Source organism: Hypomesus transpacificus, chromosome 11 (assembly GCF_021917145.1).
Source record: "Hypomesus transpacificus isolate Combined female chromosome 11, fHypTra1, whole genome shotgun sequence".
Taxonomy (NCBI): Eukaryota; Metazoa; Chordata; class Actinopteri; order Osmeriformes; family Osmeridae; genus Hypomesus; species Hypomesus transpacificus.
Window position 1 is genome coordinate 8,476,601 of NC_061070.1, and position 11,454 is coordinate 8,488,054.

The window sequence follows — 11,454 nt, forward strand, 5'->3', positions numbered from 1 at the left end:
TGTCGGTCATCCAGGGTGAGAGCCACAGCTCGAAGGAATGTTTTCTCAGCATCTGGCCGAACCGGTTTTGTTCCGGAAGGAACGCGCCGAGCACATCCCGCCCTGCTCGTGATGACGCTCGCTCGCCTCGCTACGTGGTTTGATCGTCATCCCCATAGTGCCCATTCCCCCCTGCTGTGCTCCCAGACATCTCGCTCTCTCGCTCGCTCGCTCTCTCTCGCTCTCTCTCTCGCTCTCTCTCTCGCGCTCTCATTTGTTTTCTTGTTTCAGTCGTCTCTCTGACTCCTGTCCCGTCCCGTCCTCCCTCATCTCCTCTCTCTGGAGCCCGGGCCGACCATGTTCATGCCTGGAACGGAGCGCGAGGGCAGACATCTGTCGCACGGCGTCCCTAATCTGATCTGTGGCTAGAAGCATCAGGGTCACGAAGAGTAGCAGCAGCAGCGTAAGGGGAAAAAAAACAACCTTCTCTGCCCTCTCTCTCGGTCTCTCGCTTTTAGAATTCACACAACAAATGAACACTTAGCGAGCACAAACCAGTGAGTTAAGCTGTGTTTTCTGGAAGCTTAGTGCCTGTTAAGGGTAAGTAAAGGCACACGGAGGCATGTCAACACTGTTTCCAACAGTTGCTTCCTGAGGATGCTGTCAAACCCACAGGAGTGTTGGGCTAAGCGAAATGGCGGTTCGGCTGTTACCCAACTGTGACAATCCTTATTTGATTTAGGACAGAATAAAGCTTGGTTACAACAACGGCCCTCGTGTTGCCGCAAGCCCAAAGACCTTGAATAACCGTCAAAATGCAAAGAGTAAACATTTTAAGTGAGAGAGGAAGCATGTTTAATAGCAATAATATTGCGATACAAACTAACTGGCTTGAATTGATTTCATCGTCTGCTACCACTCAAACTATTGGGTAATGGAACAGTTTATTTAGTCAAAACATTACAACTGGAAACATTTAGGAATTATGTCTTCTCAAACTGAGTTAATAGACGATGCATGTCTTGTGAGTAGGTGTACAAAGTAGGCGTGCCCTCATAAAGATAACATCGATTCAGAACTGGGGATATTTGGATACAGTCCCTTCTTCTCTCTGAAGGGAGTGATTCAACGAGTCTGATAGGAGTGAATAGACTTGCACTGCAAAAGGTTATTGAGCATGTAAAGTGCAGATACACTATCTGCTCAGTATACCCACCTGTTCCCTCTCAGAATGAATTTCCTAATATTTGTTTAGGTAATGTAACTCAACGTCATGGAAATGATGCTCCGATTAGATGCCGCACAGTCTGTTTGTTATCCTGTGGGAGCTAATAGAGCCGGGACATGTTTGGGCGAGAGTCCAAACCTGTCACGTCTGTGTGGTCCCACGGCAGATGCCATTTAACTTAAGACCAAGAGGAAGATCAATGTGGAGCAAAATTCTTGTTCATGTAAGTCATTGTTCATGTGGTTCGGTCCTATAATAGTCCCTGGTATGATGTGAACGCAGGGCATTGTCGATATCAGATTAGCGCGGCTCACCTCAGATGATCGTCACACACTTGACTTGCAAGCTGTCCCTCGTTTTATCAGCTAACGTCTACTAAAACAAACAGCCGTCGGCTCGCTGTGTCTTTATTTCCACAGCTTTGAGTTTTTAGCAAATGTGTACTTTGTGCCACACTAAATGACCTTCATGAACCGTTTGTTGGCTAATGACTGTCCGACTCCCATTGTCTTTGCCTCAAGTTACTTTCGCCGCACTTTTTGTCCATTTTTAGGTATTAGCATTTTGTTTGTTTGTACTCTCTTCAAAATCCCATGGCTTTCCAGGAGGAGCCCGTACAGTTTTCGGAGCCGTCAGCCTAAGAGAATCCTCTCCGTGCCACTTCCTGTGCCCATGTGCTCCCGAGCCAGTAGCCTGGAAAATATGTTTTATACAGTTGACAGGCAAGGTCGTGTGGTTGGAACGGGACAGACTGCCGGAGACAGAGAGAAAACCAGAGAGAGGGAGAGCAGGGACTTGTTCTCTTTCTCTCTCGACCACTGCAGCCCTCTCCCAGTCCACGCCACTTGACTGCGACTGAAATCAAATAGAGCAGAGTCGCTACTGGCTCCGAGCCAAGACACAGATCAGTGGCACAAGGAAGGCTGTCAAAACCATCTTGATGGGTAATTAGGAATACTCCATCATTTCTCGTATCACTTAGCAGACGCCGTTCGGACCTGCTAGCGATGTCTTTGACCGGGGAGGGGGGGGGGAGGGGGGGGTTGAGGGCACTGTAACTGTAAATAAGCACATGCTGTGGCCTCAGCTGGGTGTGTTTGGGGATGGATGGGTCCCCAGCCGATCCCTTGGAAGGGGTTCCATAGCTGCCAGTGATGCCCACTCCAAACAAGCTGACACGTGTGTGTTGGGGTAGTGTGCAACCTTGTGGGTGTTTAAAGGCTGTCAGCAGTCTTATGGCTCTTTGTGAATGTTGATGATTGGTGTCTTGTCCTGTGTGACTTTGACTGAGCAGGGCCACGATGCATCGCTTAGACTCTGGAGAGCAGAGAGCCTCATGAGAAAGACCGTACCACTGGCCAAAAGTAGGTATTTACTTGCCTCCAAAGACCCAATCTTTAATGAATGGCTTTAAGCTTCTGCTTATCCCTCCCATCATTTAAATGTGATTATCTTAATTTCCGAGAGACCTTTTCTCCAGGCCTTACATTGAGTGGCGGTGTTTGTGTGTGTCTTCCACCTTCAAGAGCCATTTGATACTTGAGAGGTTGAAGTGTTTTCGACAGAAACCCCATGAATGATTGATAAAAGGAGAAAGAGTGGCTTAAAATCTCCTTACTCCAAGGACATCAATAATTCAAAGTTCTTTCTATGTTTCGTTGGCTCACGATATAGCAGTCACCATTTTGAAATCTCAAGTTGATAATATCTGTCAAAGGATAGCCAAGAACTTTGTCGTGATTTTTTTTTCCAGTGTCTTGCAAATGTTTGATTCTGCTATCTTCTGTCATTATTAGAGAAAAGTGTTAGTAGGGAAAACAAGAAAAAGTCCTTGAAAAACATATTCAGTCACACTAGGGCTGGGTGGTAAGGCCTGAAATTTATATCACTGTATAATTCTGAAGCAGGGACGGTAATGGTATCACAATATATTTGAAGAAATAAATTTTCTTTAACATAGGTATGGCAGGTGTGTGGCATGAGTTTCAACTTTTGCTGTGCTTTTCCATGGAATAAGACCTAATATATAGCCTAGCTTTCAAAAAGTAGGCTAAGTTTATGGGATCACAAGAAAGCTAGTTCACTACAAATGTGGAACTAAGTTATGACAAATTATTACATGGCTGAATACTCGATTCTGTTGGCCTACAATAAACATTTCACAATTTTACCTAACCTGGCATCATTGCTTGCATGGTTACACTCTTCCACGCTGCATTTTTTACGTTTCAGTCTCTGTAAACGTCAGAAGTTGTGTCGTATAAAACCGAACGATAATATCCAAAAACCATCCTCTATTCCATCTGTGCAATAGTGATTATGAGGATACAATATTAGCGTTAATGAATGGGGATGTGACAACTTATTTCTGGAAGGCTCTACCGCGGTTAGCACGGTATAGTCAAAAACCATATTGTAGGCAAAATACCGGGATACCGTCCACCCCTAATTCACACACAAAATACAGATGAACACAAGTGACGGTCTTTCAGATTTTGTTGACAAAGCACTGAGGATAAACCAGCTGGTGCCACCAGCTTCAATGAATTGCTCTGGATTCCTAGAGACATGCAGAGCTGAAGACTCTTGCTGGGTAACAATGCTCGATACTACCCTGGCCAACGTTTCTGGACGGCATCATGTCCTGCCAGTGTCCTCCTTTACATCAGTCTCCAAGGCAGCCTGACGTGGTGCGGGAAACACGAGCTGGCATGGCATATTGCTCTGTCGAGATCGTTCCGTTCTGTGCATCGCATCAGCACAGCATGATCAACCTCCAAGCATCCGATACGGATTACTAATTCAATATAGGAGACAATGAGAATACTTCAAACATCTCCCTCGCCCGTTTGCGTTCTGCAGCATGGGTGCGTTAACCGTCCGTGTCGCACACGCCGCTCCCCCCGGTTGGGCCTGGCCCGGGAGTGAGTGACTGGCAGAACATTGCTGCGATGGTGAAGCTTTATGTCAGGACTCGTGTGCGTGTCAGTGGGGAAGGGGAGCGAAGCGGAGCCCTGTGCGGCGCGAGCGAGTCGTCGGTCTCTGCGTGCGTGCGGCGCTGACAGCCCTGCGGGGTTCCCCGTGTCACGGTTCAGAACCGCTCCCCGCGGAGAGGGAGAACTCTCCCAGAATTCCATGCTGAGGACCTGCTGAAGCTCTCCACTGACATAATGACTGCGTGTGCCTTTCCAACTCCCCCCTTCCCTACGCACACACGCACTCACACACCACTGCGCCTGATTCCTCTGAAGTGCTCTGAGGCGGCTGAGGGCTAGAGGCAAACACGCGCACACACTCCCAAGGCATCTCCTGACATCCGGCAGAACCTTCTAGAAGACGGTTGCTTTCGAAATGAATAGAGGGGCCCGGTGTAAGATCAGCGCCACCGTTTCGACGCCCGACATTGCAACACCCCGGATTGAACCGCGTCAATAGTGGAGATTCCGCGCGGACTCCTGAGGATTTACAGAATCACAGAAAACGATCCATTGAGGCAGAGAGTGACTAAACACACGACAGCCAAAGCCGAACCGCGCTGCACATTGAATCGACTGTCTCCGCTCGACGGTCGAGGCGAGAGTGTGCCCGTCGCAGCGGTGAAACAGGATGTGCCAGCCCGTCTTGTGTCAACAGGCCGTATTTACATAAGCTGTGTGTCCCCCGTCCCCCCCCTTTCTGTGGCGTACGAAGGCAGGCAGGCAGGGCGGGCGGAAGGGGTGGCCGTGTGATTAGATTTACAGATGGAGAGATGAACGTGAACGGCGGCGATGGCACAGGAGCGGGCGGGAGGCGGCGTGCTTGACCTTGGTAACGGCGATAACGACGCCGGAGTCGGGACCCGACGCTCCTCGCCAGGCGCGGCGGGTCCCGACTCCCAGGGATGTTCTGCCGGACGAGGCTGTCATGGGGGGGGGGGGGGGAACAAAAGTGGAGGGAGGGGGGGGAGGGTCAAAGGTCAACACCGTCTCAGTTCTAGATGGAAGTTGCCTGGAAGGTGTTGTTGCTGCGCTGTGTTTGGCAGTGTTCACCCGTGCCTGTCGATTCCTTAATGTCTACCACACACACACACGCGTGTCTATAGCTACCTCTCTATACAAACAAAGACAACAGATACCAATAACCACCCATCCTGCGCTGACACATTTCCACGGTGTGGATGTCCTTTAGAACGGTGACATGAAACCGTCCTTCTGATTCGACCCACATTGCCTTGCTACCATCAGCATTATTAAAGCCGTGCCGGGGCTGACTCTGACAAGATCTGCCTGCCAGCCTGCCTGTCTGCTGGTTGTCTGCCTGCCTGCCTGTGTGTGTGTGTGTGTGTGTGTACCTGCCTGTCGATCTATCTGCCTGTTTGTTTGTGTCTCTGCCTGCCTGTCTGCTTGTGGGTGTGCCTGTCTTTATCTATCTGCCTGTTTGTATGCGTCTCTGCTTGCCTGCTTGTCTGCCTGCCTGCCTGCCTATCTACTTGCCTGCCTGCCTGCCTGTTCATACTGACAATTGCTGCATGGCACGTCGGTGTCCAGGCTGAAGGATTACTGCCACTGTCTATTTCTGCTGATGCCTTTCTTATGTTATCCTTTCCTGTCAGATGCTCGGCATTTGAATAACTTGGCTGATGCTGTGAAAATTGCTGGCTTCCAAATCTGAACCTGCACACAGATTGAGCCACACAGACTCGGTTTGGACACACACGAGGAAGTGAGTGCAGGCTTCCACAAACAAACACACACACGCGCGCACTTGGTACACGTCGGTTTGGGTTTTCGCTCTCTCCTTTCTTTGTCCGTGCGGTATCCGCACGAACGAATAATCCCTAACTGGTTATTTCTAATCTCTGTCAGTGGGAGGAGTTGAATTGATGGGCTGTATGGCGAGGTAATCCACTCCACTGTCGTCATTAGACAGAGGCGAGCTGACCATTACCTCGTCCTCATCTGGGCTCATCACACACACACTCACACACACACACACACGCGCACCCTCCCAGTAATTGATCGCGTGGTCGAGTGAGGGTAGAGGAGAGTGGCCTTAAAGCGTCGGTGCTCGTTTGCTGCATTCATTTTTCAAGCCCGTACAGAGACGGCGAGGGTTGCAGAGAGGAGGGGCACAGCACCCCCCTCCCCCCACCACCCCAGCCCCTCCTTCACGATCGTCTATAGGCTCCAGGGTGGTGTTGAACATCGTCTGTTTACGACTGGCTGTTGACCGGGTGTCCGCTTGGCCTCGTGGTGTATTTGCTGGACAGACGGTTCGCGAACCTGATAGCTAGCTCGGTCTCCGCGAGACGAGGGCACTCACGGCGATGATGTCACAGGCGTTCCCCAGGAAGAGGCTCCCCATCAGAGAAATCCTTTCCTGGATTTTGTCTCGAAAAAGTCCAAGTCGGCTGTAGAATCGTCTCGTCTTCTACTGTCATCTCCCACCCCTCCATCTCAACTGCAAGCTTGTTTTCTTCCTCTCCCGGCTGTAAGCTTTTGTGGCCACTGGTCAGGCCAGAGCGATTGGAACGACTGGGTTCTGTTGCTTGGTGAGCCACTGGAGAGCTGTCCTGTGAGTCATGAAGAAATGGCCACAGCCGGGGAGGACGGACGTCACGGATGACATTTGTTATTGATATGACTCATCGCCGGGGTTGTTTTTAGAATGTGCCTGTTTGCGCGAAACGGCAACAGAATCTCCCACACTCGGAGAGCCAGACAGCGAGTGACTAGGTGCTTGTGACGCCGCCTCCCGATCTCGAACCTGACGATGGTCCGTCTGCTGAAGCCACACAGCGACGCAAAACCCCTTTTTTGAGAGGAGATCTCGTTTCGTCTGCGGGCCGAAGACAAGAGAGGGGAGATGATTCTACCCCTCCTCGCCCCTGCGGGGGCAGGTGTTCCCTCCTTCAGCTGTTTGTGTTCCACCGGCCCCATCTTTGCTGTCCATCCATCCACCCATCCATCTCTCATCCCCCATCTACCCACACCCCCAACCCTCCCACCCAGTCAGCCAGCCAGCCAGCCAGCCAGGACAGGCCTCGTTCCACACCAAAACCATGATTGCATTCGAAAACTATTTGCCCTCCTTTAGAACACGAGCCTTCTCGCGACTCTTCCTCCCTTTCAAGTCAGAAGTTCGCCGGCCACGCTTCACTTTGAAGATGTCAATCTGTGCTCCTCCCCGAAGATGGCATCCCCCCCCCCCCCCCAAGGTTATCTTAAACGCCTTCAGCGCGTCGGTGGGCCGAACCGATCGCTTGGGAACACTGTGTGAGGACAGTCACCTGCATGACGTCTGGGAAAACAAGTGCCCCGGGGCTGGACCAATCCACTCCTGCGTATGTGTGTGCGCGCGTCTCGTGTGGCAGGCTTTGTTGTGTATGTCTGCAGAGGGTGGGGAACACACACAAATATTGTTTTGGGTGAGATCGGCGCTGTAGATCAGGGATGGGCTTGCGTCAGTTGGAGCATGCGGGCGGGTGCTGGCCGAGCGCTGGGTCGGGGACGCAAGGGGTGAAATGTAGAGCTCGTCCTCCTGTTCAAACCCTACTCCCTCCCTCCCTCCCTCCCTCTGTAATCCCCAGCTCCCCCCCCCCCCCCCCCCCCCCCCCCCCGGCACAGGCTGCTGCAGGCTTTATTGCAAATGATGTGTTTGAATGAAACACAGTCTGAACACCTCATTGTTGACATTTACGGGGGAGGAAATAACAGACGATGATATCACGGGGCAGGGAGGGGGAGAGGGAGGGGGAGAGGGAGGGAGGGAGAGCAACAGCAAGAGGGGGAAGGATAGACGGTGAGAAAGAGGGGAGAGGGAAAGAAAGGGAAAGAGAAAGCGGGAGAGAGACTACTTGTTGACAAACGTTTGACCTGCTTGTTTGGGAAAATGGTATTCGTCTGCTAATTTCCTCCCGATAAACATCAGACGGCTCATGCGAAAGTGTTTTTTATCTCCGACGAGGGGAAATGGTCTCTCCTGCTCCCACTGTGTATTGATTTTAGGGGCGCCCTCGCAACTCTCGCACAAGCACGAACACATCATCTCTTCAAGTTGAAATTGCAATCGTTTTTTGGTGAGGTTCTTTTATTTGCATTGAGAATATCCATTTCCTACCATAGCCCCTCTCCCTCTCTCTCTCTCTCTCTCTCTCTCTCTCTCTCTCTATTTCCTCTTTCTCTTCCTCTGTCTCTCTCTGTCTCTCTCTCTCTCTCTATTTCTCTTTCTCTGTCTCTCTCTGTCTCTCTCTCTCTCTGTCTCTCTCTCTCTCTCTATTTCTCTTTCTCTGTGTCTCTCTGTCACTCTCTCCATCACTACACTCAGCCTGGAAGGGGTGGAATTCCAGAATTATCCTTCCCCTCTCTCAGATGAGTTTGGCTGGGCTCCCCGCCCTCTCCTTTCTTCTCCTCTGTCATTGTCTGCTGTTTGCAGTGTTGGGGGGGGGCATTGATTTGGACCGGGGTTCTCTCCGCTTTCGACGGTTGATGGGCTGTGTTAAGATGCCCCCCGGATGGCCCTGTCCTGCCAGGAGATGAGCTCTGTCACAGCCTTCCACCAATACGGATGTGAGGGGGAAGCGTATGCCTTTAGTATGTGTGCGTGATATTCATTGTGATCAGGGAGTCGGGTGGCTGAGCGGTTAGGGAATCGGGCTAGTCATCTGAAGGTCGTCAGTTCGACTCCCGGCCACGCCAAATGACGTTGCGTCCTTGGGCAAGGCACTTCATCCTACTTGCCTCGGGGGGGGAATTTCCCTGTACTTACCGTGAGTCGCTCTGGATAAGCGCGTCTGCTAAATGACTAATTGTAAATGTAAATTGTGTTTGTGTGCGTGTGGTAAAAGAGAGAAAGGGGAGAGAATACAACTCCAGATCAAGATCCCCCCCCCCCCCCCCAAAGGAAGCTCAAGTAAACGCTGTGGTTTTAAAGGCTTTTACCAAGCAAGCTTGGGCTTTGTCATCCCGAGCATTAGAATCGCTGTTAAGACTCGAGCCGAAAATGGGTTCATCTTTGTCTGTGAGCAAGTGCATGATCAGATATAATTAGCATGATAGAAATGTCAGCAGAGGGATACAAGCAGAGATAATGTTAACAGAAGGGAGGAACAAAAACCTGTCTGCCTGGCGAAGAGTCGTCAAAGAGTTTACACACAAAGGTGACGGGTGGTCTCTGGGAAGCAGTCGTCTGGGTTAACACACTCATACACACGCATGCACACGCACACTCGCACACCCACACCACTCAGGGTTACGGATACAGATAAAAGCCTTATTTAACACGATTAATTTCTTTGAGGATTTCACCGTGGCTTCTTGAATTCGGGATGAAAGGGTTCAGACTGTGGACCGAAATCGAGCAAGTTTTGCCAAACTGCTGAACTGCTTAACTTTTCAATCGTGTCCTCACCATTGGAGACAACACGGAGCCTCGCACCGTGTCTCCTGAAACCATATACGTCAAAGTCTGCCTCAAGTGGTACTAATATTCTCCCAGATTGATATCTTCCATTTGGATCCCGTGATTCCGTGAAACTCGATTGCAGTCGCGTGCAGGACGTTCCAGCCCGTTTATTTCCTCATGAAGGTTTGCATTCTTCAGTGATTGCTTTTCCGGCATTTTCCAATATGCAGAGATGCTGGTGTCCTCCTACCACGTCTATCTTTCTCTGTGCTCTCTTTCTCTCTCCCTGTCTCTCGCCCCCACCTGAACCACAATCTCATTCTGCATTCAGCCCATGTACAGGGTACATATGTATTCGACTGTATTTTTATTTCTACTGGAATTCAATTGAACACGCATTATTATGCTTGGGTGCCATAGGAAGCAAGCAAGCATTTTTTTCATATTTTTTTTCTTCACATAACTATTCGATAAACAATAACAAAAGGCTACCACAGGCACATTAGACGTACAAAAATAAACCGGCGGTTTGGGGCCGCGTCCGTGAGGGTTATGGCTGGGTAATAGCAATCTAATTGGCTTACCTGTCGTAACCGAGATGGGAGGCCTGTAAATGACATTTGTCTGTGGCACCTGCTCCGCTCTCCGTGTGTTTATTGCTTGGACCCCCTCTTGTCTCGGTTACATAAAAACATCCCTTCTCCTTGGCTGCGCTCCAAAGCCCATTCCTCAAACTATGGACAGCCACCCCCCACCCCCCACCCCTCCTCTTTACCGAATCAGCGGCACAGGAATCAGGTTTGCCTGAGAACCGAGCAGAGCTTCTAGTGTCCAGACCGGAGACAGGAGACAGGAGACAGGAGACAGGAGACAGGAGACAGGAGACAGGAGACAGGAGACAGGAGACAGGAGACAGGAGGGGTAGGAGGCTGGAGCAGTGGAGGCAGCAGTGGAGATAACTTCTGTGTATACGAGTGTGTGAGTGTGTGTATTTCTCTGTGTGTGTGTCTCTCTTTCTCTCTGTGTTTGTATCTCTCTCTCTGTATGTGTGCGTATCTGCGTGTGTGTATCTCTCTGTGTGTGTGTGTGTGTGGGTGTGTGTGTGTGTGTGTGGGCGGAACACAGGACTGCTGTGTGTTGACTGTGCTGTGGTGGGTGGAGTGGGACTTCAAGTCGTCTGTCTGTGACCTGCTGTGGCCAGACCTTCGCAGTGCTCTTGTGGACCGGGCAGTGGTCCCAGAGGAACCACTTTCAATTCCAGTTTTCATCACTGGACGACGAGGGGTACAAGTGCCGGACATTGATGTTTGTGAAGGTGAACAGTTGATATATTTGTAGTGTAACAGTTCTTTGTTCTCTCTCTCTCCCTCCCCCCCCCCTCTCTCCCTCCCTCAGAGGAAGTCTCTGGAAGCGGCCACTGAGGAACACTCCCCACGGAATACATGAAGCGAGGGATGGGGGTGGGGGGGGGCTGACGACAACACTACTGTAAAGTCAGCGTTCGCACAGGTAGGAAGCGATTTTCTAAGACCCTCTTTCTTTCTTTCTTTCACCCTTTTTCCCGGGATTTTACCGCTATGACGTAAACACGGCCAAACCATTGGGGTGTCACTTCTGGAAGAAGTGCGGGCTCTTGTTGTTGGCACAGCTCCAGGCTACTGCAGGGGGAGGAGATGGAACCCCTGGTCTGGTCGGGTCTGGGTTCGAGGAGGAAAACATGCCGAACCGACCAGAGCCAGTAACGGATAGGGAAGCACGAGAGGAGTTGACGGACAGTCCCGTCTCATATCACGTACCCGTGCTTGTAGGCATCAGCCTGAGCTCGTGCTCAGTTCAGCTGGACTTCCAGCACATTGTCGGCCACC

At 50.8% G+C, this 11,454-nt stretch overlaps 1 protein-coding gene across 6 annotated transcripts in view; it reads left to right on the forward strand.

The window, feature by feature from the left end:
• The window catches only part of zmiz1a (zinc finger, MIZ-type containing 1a), a 45,494-nt gene that overhangs the window by 6,661 nt on the left and 27,379 nt on the right, over window positions 1-11,454 (forward strand). For all 6 annotated transcript variants that reach the window (XM_047029245.1, XM_047029249.1, XM_047029250.1 and 3 more), the window contains exon 2: window positions 10,985-11,098. The gene's annotated coding sequence lies outside the window, so the exon portion shown is untranslated. The remainder of the gene's footprint in view (window positions 1-10,984; window positions 11,099-11,454) is intronic.